The following is a 17,945-nucleotide window of genomic DNA, read 5'->3' on the forward strand; positions in this document are numbered from 1 at the left end:
GGAAGTGTTAGGAAGATGAAAAATTGGTAGAAAAGGGATGAATTTCGTGGTTAGGGTTTCTGGAGAAATTTGGGCAGAGTAACACTAGGAAAAGGGTCGAATGGGTTGTGCTTGCAACTGCTGGGTTTTTATTGAACCTGATAAAATCGTACTGCGATTGTATAATCGTATTACGATTGAAGTTTGTAACGGTTATATCTTTCAAATTCTTGATGCCATCGTAATGCGATTCTACCATCGTAGTGCGATTTGTTTGAAACAGAAAGGGTGCAAAATTTTTCCATTTATCGTATTGCGATACCCCAATCGTAATACGATATCAAAAGTCAAAGTCCAGGTGTTTGACTTCACCATCGTACTACGATTTTACAATCGTAATGCGATTTTGTAAAGTCAGAATGCCAATATTTTAAAATTTAAACTTTTTTTTTGGACTTCTACTTTTGAAAAATAATTATTCTTGGAAAGGGAGATTGTGATACAACATCAGTATTGTATTACAATCCTCTGCCTGTTTTTGTGTTTTGTTCCAAAAGAAAAAATTTAAAAGCTGAAAGCTATAAATTATACCTGAAAATAAATCAGTGGGTTGCCTCCCACCCAGCGCTTCTTTACCGTCACTAGCTTGACTGATGACTATCCCTAAGGATCAGTTGATGTCTCCCCCTCTTCATTGTTTGGGAGTCCTCCTTTACGGTACCGTTTCAGCTTTTGTTCCTTGCCCTTGAAAGTTCCATGTGCACCAGACTTCCTTAGATCCACATCTTCAACCTCTTTCTTACTTTCAATAAGCTTCACAATTTCCCCTTCCATAGGTTGAATAGGTTGAGATTCAAAGGAGTTTTCTTCGACTGTTTCTTCACTAACGTCAATCCGGTAACACTTGTGGTTATCATCTTGGTTCTTTATTGCCTCAAAGATATTGAAAACTACCTGCTCATTGTGGAATCTCAACATTAACTCTCCACGTTCAACATCAATCAAAGCACGACCAGTTGCAAGGAAAGGTCTTCCTAGAATGAGTGGCATATCCTCATCTTCAGCCATATCTAAGACCACAAAATCTGCTGGGAACACCAAGTCATTAACCTTGACTAGCACATCTTCAAGTATACCGAAAGGATAAGAGATTGACCGATCAGCTAAAGTAATGGTCATTCTTGTTGGTTTTGGTTCCCCACACTTAAGCTTCTTCATCATTGAAAGTGGCATCAGATTTATACTTGCTCCCAAGTCACATAAAGCTCTTCCAATGTCTACCGGTCCAATTGAACAAGGGATAGTAAAGGCACCAGGATCCTTCAACTTAGGTGGCAGCTTCTTTTGAAGAATAGCACTACAATTTTCAGAAAGTGCTATGTTCTCATCATCCTTAGGCTTCCTTCGTTTGGTTAACAAGTCTTTCATGAACTTAGCATACAACGGCATTTGATCAAGAGCTTCACTGAAAGGAATGTTCACCTGTAGTTGCGAGAAAAGTTGCATGAACTTCTTGAATTGCCCTTCATCCTTTTCTTTCTTCTTTGAAAGGTGAGGGTATGGAAGCTTCACATATGATGGAATAACCTGTGGTTTGTCTCCATCTTTCAAAATTTGACTCTTCGACTTCCTCAAGATTGAATCTTCATCAATTAACTTCTCACTTTTTTCTCCCTCTATTTTTTTCTTCCTTTCATTTTCAACTACTCCCTGATCATTTTCTTTTTCAACTACACCCTCATCATTTTTTTCAACTACATCATTCTCCTCCACCTCAACTACATCATCAACCTTCTTTGGAGCTTTTGGAACTAAAGGTGTCAAAACCTTTTTGCTCCTCAATTCAATAGCATTACAAGACTCATTCTTAGGGTTGTCTTTAGTGTTACCTGAGAATCCGCCTTTACTTTGTTCAGCCAATTGCTTAGCTAATTGCCCCAGTTGAGTTTCAAGCATCTTCCTAGAAGCTTCATTGTTCTTTCTTTCAGCTTCTTGACTCTTCTTCATCTCTTCAAAGTTGCCTTGAGTCATCTTCATGAAATTCATCATAGTTTCCTCAAGAGCTGATGGCTTCCTTTGTTGTTGTTGAGGAGGAGTGAGCATCTGAGAGTTCAAAGCATTGTTATTTGAGTAGCTTAGATTTGGATGCTTGTTAATGCCTGAATTGTAGTATTGATTCTGCCTTTGATAACCTCCCATGAAGTTAGCTTCTTCATTTGATCCTTCTGGAACACATTCACCATTGGGATGTTCTTCACCACATAAGTCGCACTTGATTGCAGCTACTTGTTGTTGCTTATGAGCCAAAGTGAAGCCTTGAAACTCCTTAGTTAGAGCTTCGATTTGTTTGTTCATAGCTGCTTGGTTAGCAAGGATAGCAGTTTGTTCACTCACCCCAAACACTCCTCTTTCCTTCTTCTTAGCTTCAGCACGATACTCATTTCCAGCCATGTTTTCTATCAAAGCTTGGACTTCATGATCAGTTTTGCTCTTGAGACTACCTCCCGCGGAAGCATCTAAGAACATTCTTGTGTTTGGTGTCACCCCCTCAGTAAAGATTTGGAGGTATTGTTTCTCGGTGAACTCATGATTAGGGCATCTCTTAAGAAGCAAATTGAATCGCTCCCAAGCATCATACAATGATTCACCTTCTCCTTGCTTGAAGTTAGAGATCTCCATCTTCTTGTCCCAATACTTAGACATCGGGAAATATTTCTCCAAGAACTTCAGCTCTAACTCTTCCCATGTTTGGACAGTCCCGTTTGGAATTGTTAGCAACCAATCTTTTGCTCTTCCCGTCAAGGTGAAAGGAAATAGCCTTAGCTTCTTTTGTGCTTCAGTCACGGTGGCTGGTTGCACACAAAACTCGCAGGTTTCAGCAAAGCGACTCAAGTGTTCATGAGGACTCATAGCTTCAGTCCCATCGAATTGCTTGTCCCTTAAACCGTTGAGGACAGTTGTCTTGATGTCGAAAGCTACGGGGTTAGCTGGTTGAAAAGTGTGGGTCAGTTGACCGCGATGAGTGGCTAACCCGTAGTCTCCTAGTTTAGGTCTTGGTGGTACAACTCCTTCTCCTTCCATAGTTGCAGATTTAGGAGAAGAGATTGTTTCAGATTCACTTGAGAGTTGCTCCGGTACTTGTTCTCGAACACCCGGTGGAACGGATTGAGCTAACCTTTGCGATTGGACAGCTTTCCGAAGTGCTCTAGCAGTTCTTTCAATTTCCGGATCGTACTCTAAGTCGTCAGAGCTCTGTTTACCTCGCATAAACAGCAAAATACCTTAGTAGCACTGCACAACGCAAAGTAATCAAGTGAATATGAAAACAGAAAAATAAAAATTAAAACAGAAAATTAAATTGCAAAAACCCTAAATTATAACGTAATTGCCTTGTTGAAATAATTCAACAGTCCCCGGCAACGGCGCCAAAAACTTGATAGATCTCTGGCAAGTGCACCAAATACTATCGAAGTAGTAAAAATATCGATCCCACGAGGACTGTTTTTAACTTCAATAATTCAATCGCGTTATAAAATTAGGATGTATAAAAGTTTATTTTGTTTTGCCACTAGGCAGTAGATTTGGTTTGATTTTTAAGAAATCAAATAAAAAAGAATAGATTTGATTAAGAAAATATGGAGAGAGATGAGATCAGGTCTTTGAATCCTCTATGTTTCCCCTAATTGGTTACTGCACCTATTGTTACTAATGATTTTCTAGGTTTACGATAGTTAACAAATTAGCCCTAATCAATCCCTTGAGTTAGGACCCTCTTCTTAAACTACAGCCCCTAATTCCTTAGGTGGTCTAATAATCCTTGAAGGTTTTATGAACGTTAACCTAATATCACTAACAAACGATTATCCATTCCTAGACTAACCATGTTTATCAGAACAATTCAATTAGGTCTAAGTCGAAAGCTATGGTCAGTAGTCATTCGATCTCACAAAATCATGTTTATATTTGATCAGGATATAAAAAGCATTAAGAACAATTGAATTGGATAAAGACTAGAAATTCATTAATAAACAATAGAGTTTCACAGCAACATATGATCAATTAGGGTTACATAGGTTCATCTCCGACCTAATCTCTAAGAGATTTAGCTACTCATAATTGAGTTTACAAATAGCATAATCAATGAAAGAATTAAAACATACATAAACTGGGTTAGAGATGATGAAATCCTCTCCGCTGCAGCCTTCTGGGTGTTAAAATCGCACTTTAGCTCTCCAAAATCGTAATCCCCTTTGTTTGAGACTGACTTCAGCTTAAATAGGCAAGTTCTGATCGCCCAAAATCGTACCACGATGGCACAAATCGTACCACGATTGGTACTTTGAACCCTAATTTCCTTTAAAGCCCTCCTTGAAATCGTATCACGATGGTATGGATCGTATTGCGATCCAACTCTTCAAAAAACATGCTTTCTGACTTCAAGAAATCGTATTGCGATTAGCAAATCGCAGTACGATTGGCTTCTTCCAGTTCTTCCATATTTGATGCTTTTAACTGCTCCTGGACACTTAATGTTGCTTAGAACTCTATCAAAATGTCAAAATAAGTCCTAAAAATTACGTAATGACAGCATGTCATCAGCAGAGAAAGTCAGAAGCATGCTTTCTCAAGCAAAACTTCCCAAATCATTTTGGGGTGAAGCAGTGAGAACTGCAGTTGATTTGATAAATTTGTCTCCTTCAAGACCTTTAAATGGAGAGATACCAGATGAAGTATGGTATGGAAAGAAAGCCTCCTATGGTCATTTGAGAGTCTTTGGATGCAGGGCATTTGTGCATGTTCCAAAAGATGAAAGAGCAAAGCTAGATGCTAAGACGAAGGAGTGCATATACCTTGGTTCACCAAAAGATGAACTTGGCTTTAGATTATGAGATCCTGCTACTAAGAAGATGGTTCGAAGCAGAGACGTGACATTCTATGAAGATCAGACAATCCACGACATTCGATCTAAAAAGCCAAAGACTATTGTGGTAAACAATTCAGGGGGAGAGACTCCTCAAATGAATTATGATCGTGATCAGCTAACAGAACCCAATCAAATGGAGGAGCCTGATCAGAGAGACCAAAATCAACCAATGCATGAAGAACAGATGGTAGATGATGATGCTGATGATAATGATGATGTTGAGATGGGACAAAAACCTCAATTGAGAAGATCGACCAGATCTAGACAACCATCAAAAAGATACTTCTCAGGTGAATATGTAAACATCACTGACGAAGGGGAACCTCAAAGCTTCATGGAAGCCATAGAGACAACCAATAAGGAAAAATGGTTGCGGTCCATGGAAGAAGAGATGCAATCTTTAAAGGAGAATGAGACGTATGACCTGGTAAAATTACCAGATGGAAAAAGAGCATTGAAAAATAAGTGGGTGTTCAAGCTCAAGTCTGAAGAGAACAACCCAAACCCCAGATACAAAGCACGAATTGTCGTGAAGGGGTGCCATCAAAAGAAAGGCATTGATTTTGAAGAAATATTCTCACCGGTGGTGAAGATGACATCCATTAGAGCAATCCTTGGTCTAGCTGCAAAACTAGACTTAGAGATAGAACAACTTGATGTTAAAACAGCATTCTTGCATGGAGACCTAGAGGAAGAAATCTATATGGAGCAACCTGAAGGTTTCGTTGAACCAGGCAAAGAACACCTTGTGTGTCGCTTGAAGAAAAGTCTATACGGCTTAAAGCAGGCTCCAAGACAATGGTACAAGAAGTTTGATCTCTTCATGACCCAACACAACTTCACAAAGACATCAGTAGACCATTGCGTGTTTGTGAAGAACTATGAAAATGGAGAATCCATCATACTTTTGTTGTATGTTGATGATATGCTTATCGTTGGAAAAGATAAGGCAAAGATAAATGCTCTCAAGAAAGCATTGAGCAAGTCTTTTGCTATGAAGGATTTGGGTGCAGTGAAGAAGATTCTTGGAATGAAGATCGTTAGAGATCGTTCAAAAAGAATGTTGTGGATGTCACAAGAAGATTATCTCAAGAAAGTTCTTGAAAGGTTCAACATGCATAATGCAAAACCTGTGCATGTTCCGCTACCTGGTCATTTGAAACTCAGTAAGACACAATGTCCAAAGAATGACCAAGAGAAAGAAGAAATGAGCAAGGTGCCCTATTCTTCAGCTGTGGGTAGCCTTATGTACGCCATGGTCTGCACGAGGCCAGACATCGGTTATGCTGTAGGAGTCGTGAGTAGATTCCTATCAAACCCAGGAAAAGAACACTGGAGTGCTGTGAAATGGATACTGAGGTATCTAAAAGGAACTGCCAAAAAGTGCTTATGTTTTGGCAATGGAAATCAAATGCTCGTTGGATATGTAGATGCTGATATGGCCGGAGATGTAGATTCAAGAAAATCCACATCCGGATATTTGATTACCTTTGCAGGGGGAGCTGTCTCATGGCAATCGCGACTACAAAAGTGCGTTGCTTTAAGTACCACAGAAGCAGAGTACATCGCAATCACTGAAGGTTGTAAGGAGATCCTGTGGATGAAGAAGTTCCTGCAAGAGTTAGGCCAGAATCAAGAAAGTTATGTTCTCTATTGTGATAGCCAAAGTGCAATTCACCTCAGCAAGAATTCGACATACCATTCAAGGTCGAAACACATCGATGTGAGGTATCATTGGATACGTGATGTGTTGGAGAGTAAACTGCTGCAAATAGAGAAAATCCACACCAATGACAATGGAGCAGATATGATGACAAAAGCTCTACCAAAAGAGAAGATAGAGTTTTGTAAAGAAGCTGCAGGCTTGGCAGCAACCCCAAACTAATCGAAGGATAGTTTCCCTTTGGCTGGAGGGGGAGAATTGTGGGGTCCAGCCACATGTGAAAAGAAAGAATTACAACTTGTTGAAGTTGCTTTTCCAGCTTGTGCCAGCCGAAAGCCAAGAAAGGAGAAAGCAATTTGCATCAACAGTAGCTTAAGCTTCCTCTATAAATAGAGAGGAATTGCAGCAAGCAAAACACAACAACAACAACAAGAAATCCTCAACACACAGAGTGTTGAGAGAAAGAGAGAAAAATCCTCACTCATAGAGTTGAGAGAAAAATAGAGAGTTCCTCATAAGAGTGTGAGAGAAAAATATAGTGAGCCAATTTGTGAGAGCTGTATCTACAAATTGAGATACATAGTTAGGTCCACCTGAGGGTGAAGATTTGTATTCCCATTATTATTATAGTAGAGATTTAAGAGGCCTACGGGTCCCGTGGTTTTTCCTTACTCACATTGAGAAGGTTTTCCACGCTAAAAATTTGTTGTGTGTCATTTTACGTTTCCGCTAAAGTGCCTATTTTGAGTTCACGGAGGAGGGAAATTATGCAGGCATTTCCCAACAATGAGGACATTATGTTTGGCTTTGTTTGGTCGTCGAGGGCTCTTTGTTGGACATCATTAGGAATAGCCGAGGTTTAACTTCTCTTCCATGTTACCAAGTTAAGATCAGGTTTGAAGTAGACGCTTATCAGTGTGACTATACCTCCGCTACATGGTGTCTATCCACATTGGGGAGTCAATATATTTTTTTGTGTTGCTCCATTCCATATTCGCCTAACCATTCCTTTCATTTTTCAAAGGATGGTGTCAACTAGGATTTTTTTTTGAAGCTTTGGATTTTCTTTTTCACCTATAACAATTCCCTTCTTTTTTTTTTGGTGGCTGGGGTCTGAACCTCGGACCTGCATTGTCCATACCAACTGAGCTAAACTCACGAGGACACAATTTCCTTCGTTTATCGAAGGGTGGTGTCATCTAGGAAATTTGACTTCCATTTTTGCTTGAGCACATATTTCTGTCTAGGAATCTTTGACTTTCCATTTCCGCTCGAGCACATAACATTGGCTAGGAATAATGGAATGTGCTCGTTCCTTTTTTTTTTCCTATCGTACACAAATAATGATAGCTCAAAAAACGCCTCATTTTATTAATGTTCATGTAGAAGATATTTACATCAAATCCATACTATTCAAAACGAAAACAAAATACAATGAGAAACACTAAACTTGGTTTTTTTTTTCTGATTCAAAAAAAAAAAAACTAAACTTGTTTTTTTTTCTTTCACATTTGGTTTATTTAACTCATTTTAATCTTTCTCCGACTACATCCTTAAAATCTAAGTAGTTGAAATACAATCAAAACTCATACACACATAATTACGAACACATCCTAACATAACCTTTGTCAAGTGAAATTAGGGTGTTACAATAATTAAGTCGGATAGAAACTTAGTTGCATTGATTAATCATATTGTACTTAAAAATGAATTTACTAGTGATATTGATGATGGAATAACATATGATATTTTTAGTTATTTTATTTTCATTTGAAGGCAAATCATGAGTCAATTAGAGGGGTTGTCAATGGTTTGAGAAATTTTTGTACTGTTTTTATTCGAGTCGATGTAATTCAGTTTTATCCTAAATCATCCAACTTCATATGTGTTTTGAGCCGTTTTAGTGAGAAATCATGTTAATCAGCAAAACAAGACATCAAGTGAAGGATCGATGAGATGAAGATTGAAGTTCAATGGTTTGTAGAAGACATTTGAAGACAATACAAAGTGAAGAAAAGTCATTTGAAGTTCCAAGGCATTGCATGACGAAAGAACGCTTGAAAAAGGGTCGAAAACGGAAAAATTCGCATAGGAGGGGCTGCCTCATACGCTCTTGCACACGAGCCATGCACCCCTGCGCATGAGAACATGCAGTAATTGTTGTTTGCTTGTTTTCCAAGCCATGTGCATGAGAACGAGCAATAATTTTTGTTTGCTTGTTTTCAAAGTTGTTTTTGGTGAAAACCCCTATTTTCACTCTCTTAACTCCTAAGTAATGATGCACTATAAATAGAGACTCTTGCACACTCTTTTATTCATTCAAAAAGCTAGCGGTACGAGGCAAGGGTTAAGCATCAAGAGCTTCAAGACAGAGGATTTTCATCCTCATCTTGTTCTCTCTAAGGTATGTTTTTCTATTGTTTTGTAATGATGTCGATTTTCATGAGTGACTAAACAGAGTTCTATGATGAACCCCTTCTTATTTGTTGGATTATATTAATAAAGTTTTTATTCAGTTTATAATCTAAAGTTAGATTTAATTCATATATGTTCGTTTTTATACTGTATCTTATATCCATCAAATAGGATTGACAACCCGAATTCCATTGGAGCAAGGCAGTAATAAGTTGTTTAGTTTCTAAAATAATTGAATCTAAGTATGAATTTAGGGATATAACTCGTCTTAAGGGAACTCCGCAATTGTAAATGATTGAAATGCGGGGATATTAAAATAAAGGCTTAATAGGTCTTTTTGTCCCGTAATTAATTTCAACTTTTCATTTTGATCCCATAACTAATAAAAGTCATGTTTGAGTCCCTTAATTGTCCCTCCGTCGGTCAAAAAAATCCTTTATGTCAAAACCTCACACTTCCGTTAGTTTTTGTCCACGTGGCAAGTATAAAAGTTACGGTTTTTTTTTTTAAAACCCAGAAATTAGGGTTCATTTTCCTCCATTCATCCTCTCCTCTTCAAGTTCTCCTCCATTCATCCTCTCCTTCAAGTTCCCTCTTCTCTCTCTGCAAAATCGAATCATCTTCTTCAACCTTCTGATTCTAGTCCTTTGAATCTGGAATTTTAGAGACATCTTGAATTTCATTCCTTTATGAATCAAACATTGACTCATTATTAACTAATTCACCACCTCTCAAAAAAAAAAAAAAAAAGACTAATTCACCAATAGGCTCCATTATTATGCTAATTGAACTCTTATATAGAAAATAAAAAAACGTAATTGAATTGAAGGTGATGAATTGGATTTTGTGAAGAAAACTGGTGGCTGACAATGAAAAAATTGGTTTCGATCATTTGGGATTTTTTGAAATGACAACATTGAGTTTGTGTTATAGATTACTATTGAATTTTGTTTACTGGATTTTGTGTTGACAGATTAATATGTTTGTGGATTTGTGTTGTATAGATTCATGGGTTTATGTACTGGAAAAAAAAAATCCCCTTTTAGAACAAGAAAAAAATTCCCTTTTGATTCTGGAAAAATTGGTGATTAATTTGTGTAGAATTGATGATGTTGTTTTATTGAATTGTTGTTCTAAGAATTTTTGATGTTGAACATGATATGAAATTTTGTGATTAGGTTATGTGTTGTTTGTTGTTGCTCATGATTTTTTTTGAGTTTTTCTCATGAATGTTGATGAATGTGAGTTGAAGATGATGAATATTAGTAAGGTGGAAGATGAAGAAAGAAAGAAAGATAATTAGTTGTTGTTGGTACACTGTAAGTTACAATAGACACGCATAATCCAATGACCATCTTTTTAAAAATAGATCAAACGGTTTAAATTAAAAAATTTAATAAAGTCTATGGTGGACCACTCTTAAGGTTGGTCCACCATAGACATATGGGGTCAAACTTAACAATCAGGGATTTATTTGACCGACGGAGGCAAACATGAGGGACCAAAACATGAGTTTTATTAGTTATGGGACCAAAATGGAAACTGGAAATTAATTAAGGGACCAAATGACCTATTAAACCTAAAATAAACATCCAGTAATTCATCACGGAGTTATGTTGTACTATCTTAAATCCAAACATAAGGCAAGTTATAAACTAATGATTACTCGATTTAATTTCTAACAAAAAGGAAGGAGAGATTCAAGGATTCGCTAATCGTCGTTACACTTCTAAATCAACCAAACATAATCTCGCATTGGGTAGGACAATTAAAATCCTCCAACCACCTTCAAATCTCTTCTTTTATTTGCTCACTACTTTATTAACTCACTACTTTATTACTTGATACAATTTGGTGCACTTGCCAAATTATATTTAAATAAAAATACCAATGTGAAGCTATTGTGAACGAAATCAGTGCAATATTCTACAATTCTCTGGTATACTACTTCTCTTCTCTTTATGTGTGTGAGGTGTGAGTTCACCTGGTTGTTCCCTAACAAATGTTATCAGTAAAAATTAGTTTTGGATCCAAGAATTCATGTGTGAAAAATTGATATAGGTGAGTGTTTATTCTCTACCAATAGAGAACCTTCCATGGTTAGACCGAATCATAACTTCCCTACACAATATATAGTACTTGATGACAAGATTCAGGACATATGGCAAACTCATATGTCAATCCTTTTCAATTACAAGGACGTGGTGGTGAAGATGGATATCAAGCACTAAGGGAAGGTGTTATGGATGCCGAGAAGACTGTGCATAAAATAAGAAGAAACACAATAAAGCCTCTTCTTGTTACATCAATGTATGGATATTCCTAATTTAAGGGTGAGTGCTTTTGAAAAAATATATAATTGAAAGGAAGCACTGAACGATCAAATGATCAAGTGTAAGCTCAATTTCAAATAAATGAGGTAGTAACAAATGGAAAGGTGGGAAAGGCAAGGGGAAATAGAAATATTCGAATAGTGATGCTGGTGGAAAATCTTGTGATGAAGATCAACCCAAACATGATTTTGATCAACCAAGATCATCATTAAGAAAAAGTGGATCAAATAAAAAAGAAGGGTGGCAAGAAGAAATTTAAAAATAAAATAAAATAAGGTACAATGTTACAATTGCAATAGATGTGGCCATTTTGTGGATGAACGCTACAACAACAAGGAAGGAGGTAGAAGAAATGAAGCAAACATGGCACAATATGATGATTCAGATGATGATCATGTCATGCTAATGGTTACAAAAAATCCAGAGTTGGATAATTCAAAAACTTGGTACCTGGACATTGGTTATGCTATTCTAGGCTTATTTTTGTTGGTAAAGAACATAAACTTGGTACCTGGACATTGGTTATGCTATTCTAGGCTTATTTTTGTTGGTAAAGAACATAATTGATTGACTCGTTACATGGTTTGGTTGACGATTTAGTCCAATCTGTTGGGGAGTTCGGGAAGCCCCGGGAGCGGCAATGGGCTTAACGTCCAGGACCATAAGAGACTTAAACATCACACTCTTACCCAAAATCTTAAGGCAATGGGTTGGTTAATAGGTTCTCTCTTATATATCCTGTTTCCTCCATTCCTAGTCGTTTCCTCCATTCCTAGTCGATGTGGGACATACTCACTCACACTTGATTACCCAACTTCCTCCATTCCTAGTCGATGTGGGACATACTCACTCACACTTGATTACCCAACAATCTCTCCCTCAAGTGTGAATCATCCACATCACTAGCCTCTTACCCAAAACCTTAAGGCAATGTGTTTATGGGTTCTCTCTCTTATATATCATTTGTTTCCTCCATTCCTATTCGATGTGGGACATACTCACTCACACTTGATTACCCAACAATCTCTCCCTCAAGTGTGAATCACCCACATCACTAGCCTGATCCAGGCTAGGATCCCGCTCCCTCTCCCCACCGAGCCTAACCAGGGCTCTGATACCATTGTTGGGGAGTCCGGGGAGCCCCGGGAGCGGCAATGGACTAAACTCTCCCTCAAGTGTGAATCACCCACATCACTAGCCTGATCCAGGCTAGGATCCCGCTCCCGCTCCCCACCGAGCCTAACCAGGGCTCTGATACCATTGTTGGGGAGTCTGGGGAGCCCCGGGAGCGGCAATGGACTAAACGTCAAGGACCATAAGAGACTTAAACATCACACTCTTACCCAAAATCTTAAGGGAATGGGTTTATGGGTTCTCTCTCTTATATATCCTTTGTTTCCTTCATTCCTAGTCGATGTGGGACATCTAGATTGAAGAACGAGTCTCTCACATCTATCGTAAACAAAATCCTTTAGGATTGGGTGCTATTGTTTAATAAATTCCATTTTTAATGAATAAAGGAGGCTTAGAGCCTAATCGAAAACTAAAAACCTCTAGGAAAACAAATCCCAATGGAGTCTCCTAAGAGAGACCCGGAAATAAAAGAAGGGACAAAGTCAAAACTCCAATCCCACGTGAGCAAAGAATTGGAGGGGGCAGCTTGGTCCCACGTGTACAGACAAGGGTAGCAAATCAAGGACAGCTTGTTTTACACAATAATCTTCAGCAGACAAGGGCCCCACACGGTCAGCCTTTATTGCAGTCAGTATTGGTTAATGATAAAAAGAAAATGTCAGCACCTGATTTTCGTCAACTATTTGGCAATAAGTCAGCAGAGAATAATGTTGCTTTTAAGGTGAGTAAAGCTCTTTTGCAGGTGCAAACAGTGGAGAACAGTCAAAATGTAGTTAATGTGCAATCAACAGTGATGTCCCCTGTTTTTAAGGCTGTGGATTATCGTGCTCTCTTTGACTCTACCACCAATAAAGACAAAAATGTGCAGCCAAGCAGAGCCAAGCCAGTCAGGAAGGATAAAGCACCAGCTCACTTCCAACCAAACAACAAGCAGCGCAAGTTTACTCTGGCACGCAACCCTGTGCAGCCTGGTTCTTTCATGGCTAGTGCACGTGGGGCCAACAGAACTGGTGGGCAGCAGGAGGAGCTCAAAGAAGGGCCTAAAAAGAGGCCCAGAACTGATATTGCTAAAGAAGGTGATCAAGGAAAGGAGGACATGCAAGTAGAAAGAGCTAGAAATAATAATGATGTAATTGTTCTTAGAAATAATCCTGTTTTTGAGGGTAATGATATATCGGCGGGTCCTGGTCACCAGGCCTGCCGGGAAAAATGAGTCTCGTCAGTTGGAACTGCCGGGGCCTGGGAAGCCCGAGTGTAGTTCCAAAAATCAAATTCCTTGTACGGTACTACAATCCCAGTATCCTTTTTCTAAGTGAGACGTTGATCCACACTAATAAAATCGAGGAATTCCGTTATTTATTGGGTTTTGATTATTGTTTTGCTCCGGATAGGATAGGAAGAGGTGGAGGCATCGCTTTGTTTTGGAGAAAAACAATTAATTGCAATATTGTCAACTATTCGTCTAATCATATTAGTGCAAGAATTGAAGAGGGTAACCATGGCCCTTGGATACTCACAGGGTTTTATGGATATCCGGAAAGTGGGAGAAGAAGGGAATCTTGGAATTTTATTCGAAGTCTTGCCAGGAATATCAATCTCCCATGGTGCATTTTTGGTGATTTCAACGATATCTTGCATGCCCAAGAGAAAAAAGGGCGTGCGATTAGGCCAAATTGGCTTATTCGTGGTTTTAGACAAGCTATTCAGGAAGCTGGCCTCATTGACATTCATATGGAGGGTTACCAGTACACTTGGTTCAAAAGTTTAGGTACCCCTCGAGCCGTGGAGGAAAAGTTAGATCGAGCATTAGCTAATGAAGCTTGGATGCAATTGTTTCCACATGTCAGATTAGAGAATCTTGCTGCCCCTTCTTCTGATCATTTTCCAATTTTGCTTGAAAGAACACCAGTGGTGCGCCCTACTCAAATAAAAAGAACTTTCAAGTTTGAGAATGCTTGGAGAATAGAAGAAGGAGTGAATGAGGTTGTTAAAGATAGTTGGCAGAGTAATAGTGGTTCAGATGTCATTCATAAGTTGTCAGCCTGTGCGGAAGATCTTTCACAATGGAGTAAATCTCATTGCAACAAACTTCGTATAGACATTGAAGTGTGTCGAAAGGAGTTGAACCGGAGTCGAGGTGTTGGAGGAATTCAAGATGAACTTTATTTTGAGACCTTGAGGAAGAAACTTGATCATTTACTCATCCAAGATGATATGTATTGGAGGCAAAGGGCCAAAACGCATTGGTATCGAGATGGGGATTTGAATACAAAGTTTTTTCACGCTGCAGCAACATCTAGGAAAAAAGTTAACAGGATTTCAGCTTTGGAAAATGATGATGGTGTGCGTATTTCTGACGAGGTGGGAATGCGCTCAATTGCAAAAAATTACTTTGAGGAATTATTTCAGGAAAAGGAGAGCTCTCGTAATCCGTTCGTCAATTTGCTAAGTCAGGTCATCAGTATAGAGGATAACGAGCAACTAACAGCTCCTTTTTGTATTAAAGAATTCAAAGAAGCGATGTTTTCTATGCACCCTGACAAATGTCCGGGACCAGACGGCTTTAATCCAGGTTTTTATCAGCATTTTTGGAACACGTGTAGTGATGATATCTTCCATGAATGTTGTCAATGGCTTAATGAAGGTCATTTTCCGCCGTCTCTGAATTCCACAAACATAGCCTTGATACCAAAAGGTTCAGAACAGAGATCTATGAAAGATTGGAGGCCCATAGCACTTTGTAATGTGTTGTATAAGTTGTTGGCTAAAGTCTTAGCCAATCGTCTAAAATTGATTCTGCATAAGTGTATTGCAGATACTCAGTCTGCTTTTGTACCGGGTAGATCTATTTTGGACAATGCACTAGTGGCAATAGAAGTGGTGCATTACATGAATACTAATCCACGAAGAAAGGACAAAAGTGTGGCACTAAAGCTGGACATAAGTAAAGCTTATGATAGGATAGATTAGTCCTACCTTAAAGATGTGATGCATAAGATGGGTTTCTCTGACAAGTGGATTAGTTGGATTATGATGTGTGTTGAGACAGTTGATTATTCAGTTATTGTGAACAAAGACATGGTAGGCCCTATCATCCCAGGGAGAGGATTACGGCAGGGTGATCCTTTGTCGCCATATTTGTTTATTCTTTGTGCTGAAGGATTGTCAGCTTTAATCAGAAATGCTGAATCACGAGGAGAACTCCAAGGGATTCGAATTTGCAACTCTGCTCCCGTAGTCTCTCATTTACTCTTTGCCGATGACTGCTTTTTGTTCTTCAAAGCAGACGAAAACCAGGCAAATGTGATGAAGCAAATCTTATTGAAGTACGAGGAAGCTTCAGGGCAAGCGATTAGTCTCCCCAAATCAGAAATATTTTATAGCAAGAATGTTGAGCAGCCACTCCAACAGGTCATCACAGATATTCTAGGGGTGCGTGCGGTTTTAGGCACCGGAAAGTATCTTGGACTGCCATCTATGGTGGGGCGTAACAAAAAAGCAACGTTTAGTTTTATCAAGGATAGAGTGTGGCAAAGGATAAGCAGTTGGAGCAGCAAGTGCTTATCCAAAGTAGGGAGGGAAGTCATGATCAAGTCTGTCCTTCAAGATATTCCTTCATATGTTATGAGTATCTTCAGACTGCCAAATACATTATTGGACGAAATTGAAAAGATGATGAATGCATTCTGGTGGGGACATGGAGGTGCAAGCAACAAAGGTCTGCATTGGTTATCCTGGGAAAAGTTATCAGTGCACAAAAACCATGGAGGTATGAGCTTCAAAGATCTGGCAGCCTTTAATGTTGCAATGCTTGGAAAACAGGGTTGGAAGCTACAAACTGATTCAGATAGTTTAGTTTCACGACTTTTTAAATCCAAGTATTATCCGAACAGCAGTTACTTGAATTCGAAATTGGGCCATAACCCAAGTTTTGTGTGGCGCAGTATCCATAGTGCGAAGGTGGTTGTCAGGCAAGGTGCTCGTTGGAAAATTGGGTCTGGATTTAATATTCCTATTATTGGTGAACCTTGGATAGAGACAGGATTGAGTATCCCTCTTGTTAGCCCTGGTGCCATGGACCTTCAAAACTACTCTGTGGGGCATTTGATTGATCAAAGCAATAAAGTCTGGAATGAACAGCTAATAAGGCAATTATTTTTAGCAGAAACAGCTCAAAGTATTTTGAATACTCCTTTATATTCACAAGTGCATACCGATGGTTTGCTTTGGAAGGCCGAGAAGAATGGCTGTTACTCGGTCAAAAGTGCCTACCGTATATGTGTTGAAGATATTGCAAACAATGCTCATCTGCGGAAACCAGGATATTGGAGTGGTATATGGAGATTGAAAGTACCCCCAAGAGTGAAGAATTTAGTGTGGAGAGTGTGTAGAGAATGCTTCCCTACAAGGGTAAGGTTGATAAGTAGAGGAGTTAATTGTCCATCAGCTTGTGTTAAGTGTGATGATCCACACGAGGATAGCTATCACATATTTTTTCATTGCACGACTGCCATAGATGCTTGGAACGCTGCAAATGTCTGGTATTTGATTGCACCATCCCTGAATCAGTTTGATAATGCACCAGACATTATATTCAATCTATTGCAAAAGTTGTCGGCAAGTCAAATGGAGAGTATTGTTACAATAATGTGGAGTATCTGGAAGTCCCGTAATTTAAAGCTGTGGCAACAGGTGTCAGAGTCGACAGTTACAATTCTGGAAAGAGCTAAGCATCTCCTAGAAGGATGGAGGAAGGCGAATCGAAAGCAGGGTCTCTTAGGTCAGCCTCACTCACCTACAAGCACAGGTCCTCAATCTCAGGGTGGTCAGAATACGGATAACAGGCAAGGTAGTACCCGATGGAGGAAACCAAGGAGTGGTAGACTCAAATGCAATGTCGATGCCTCTTTTTCTACATCCAGTAATAAAGTAGGCATAGGCATGTGTATTCGCAATTCAGAAGGAAACCACGTTCGTTCCAAGACCATGTGGTTTTCACCACTATGTCCAGTTGACATTGGAGAAGCTTTGGGACTTTATCATGCAATTCGGTGGATTAATGAACTTCAGCTCACTAATGTTGATTTTGAGGTAGATTCGAAAACAGTAGCTGATTATTTTAACAAAGGCAGAGGAGATAGCACCGAATTTGGATCCATTATGGATAAAAGTATCCAGATTTGTAATACCTTTTTAACAAACTCTCATGTTGAGTTTATTAGGAGGCAAGCAAATGAGGTTGCTCATGAGTTAGCTAAGGCAGCCACATTATTACCTAGCTTCCACATCTTTGATGAAATTCCAACATGTATTACTGATTTAATTTCTAATGAAATGATATAAGTTATTTTCCCTCAAAAAAAAAAAAAAGTCAAAACTCCAAAACAAATATTCAAGAGACATACCAAGCTTAGGTAAAACATCAATCACCTAGTTTGCTCTCTGAAAATATGAGCCAATTTAACCACCAATCTCCTCTCAACAAGTGAGTAAATCT

The 17,945-nt window shown here is 38.8% G+C and overlaps 1 non-coding gene across 1 annotated transcript; it reads left to right on the forward strand.

Moving 5' to 3' along the window:
* The first annotated feature begins 2,560 nt into the window (after positions 1-2,560).
* LOC146921565 (small nucleolar RNA R71) lies at positions 2,561-2,667 on the forward strand. The gene has a single exon (XR_015013033.1). It is a non-coding gene; the product is annotated as a small nucleolar RNA R71 (small nucleolar RNA).
* Positions 2,668-17,945: the final 15,278 nt, after the last annotated feature.

Source organism: Medicago sativa, chromosome 5, assembly GCF_051527215.1.
Source record: "Medicago sativa cultivar Bolivia chromosome 5, Bolivia_mono, whole genome shotgun sequence".
NCBI classification, from domain to species: domain Eukaryota; kingdom Viridiplantae; phylum Streptophyta; class Magnoliopsida; order Fabales; family Fabaceae; genus Medicago; species Medicago sativa.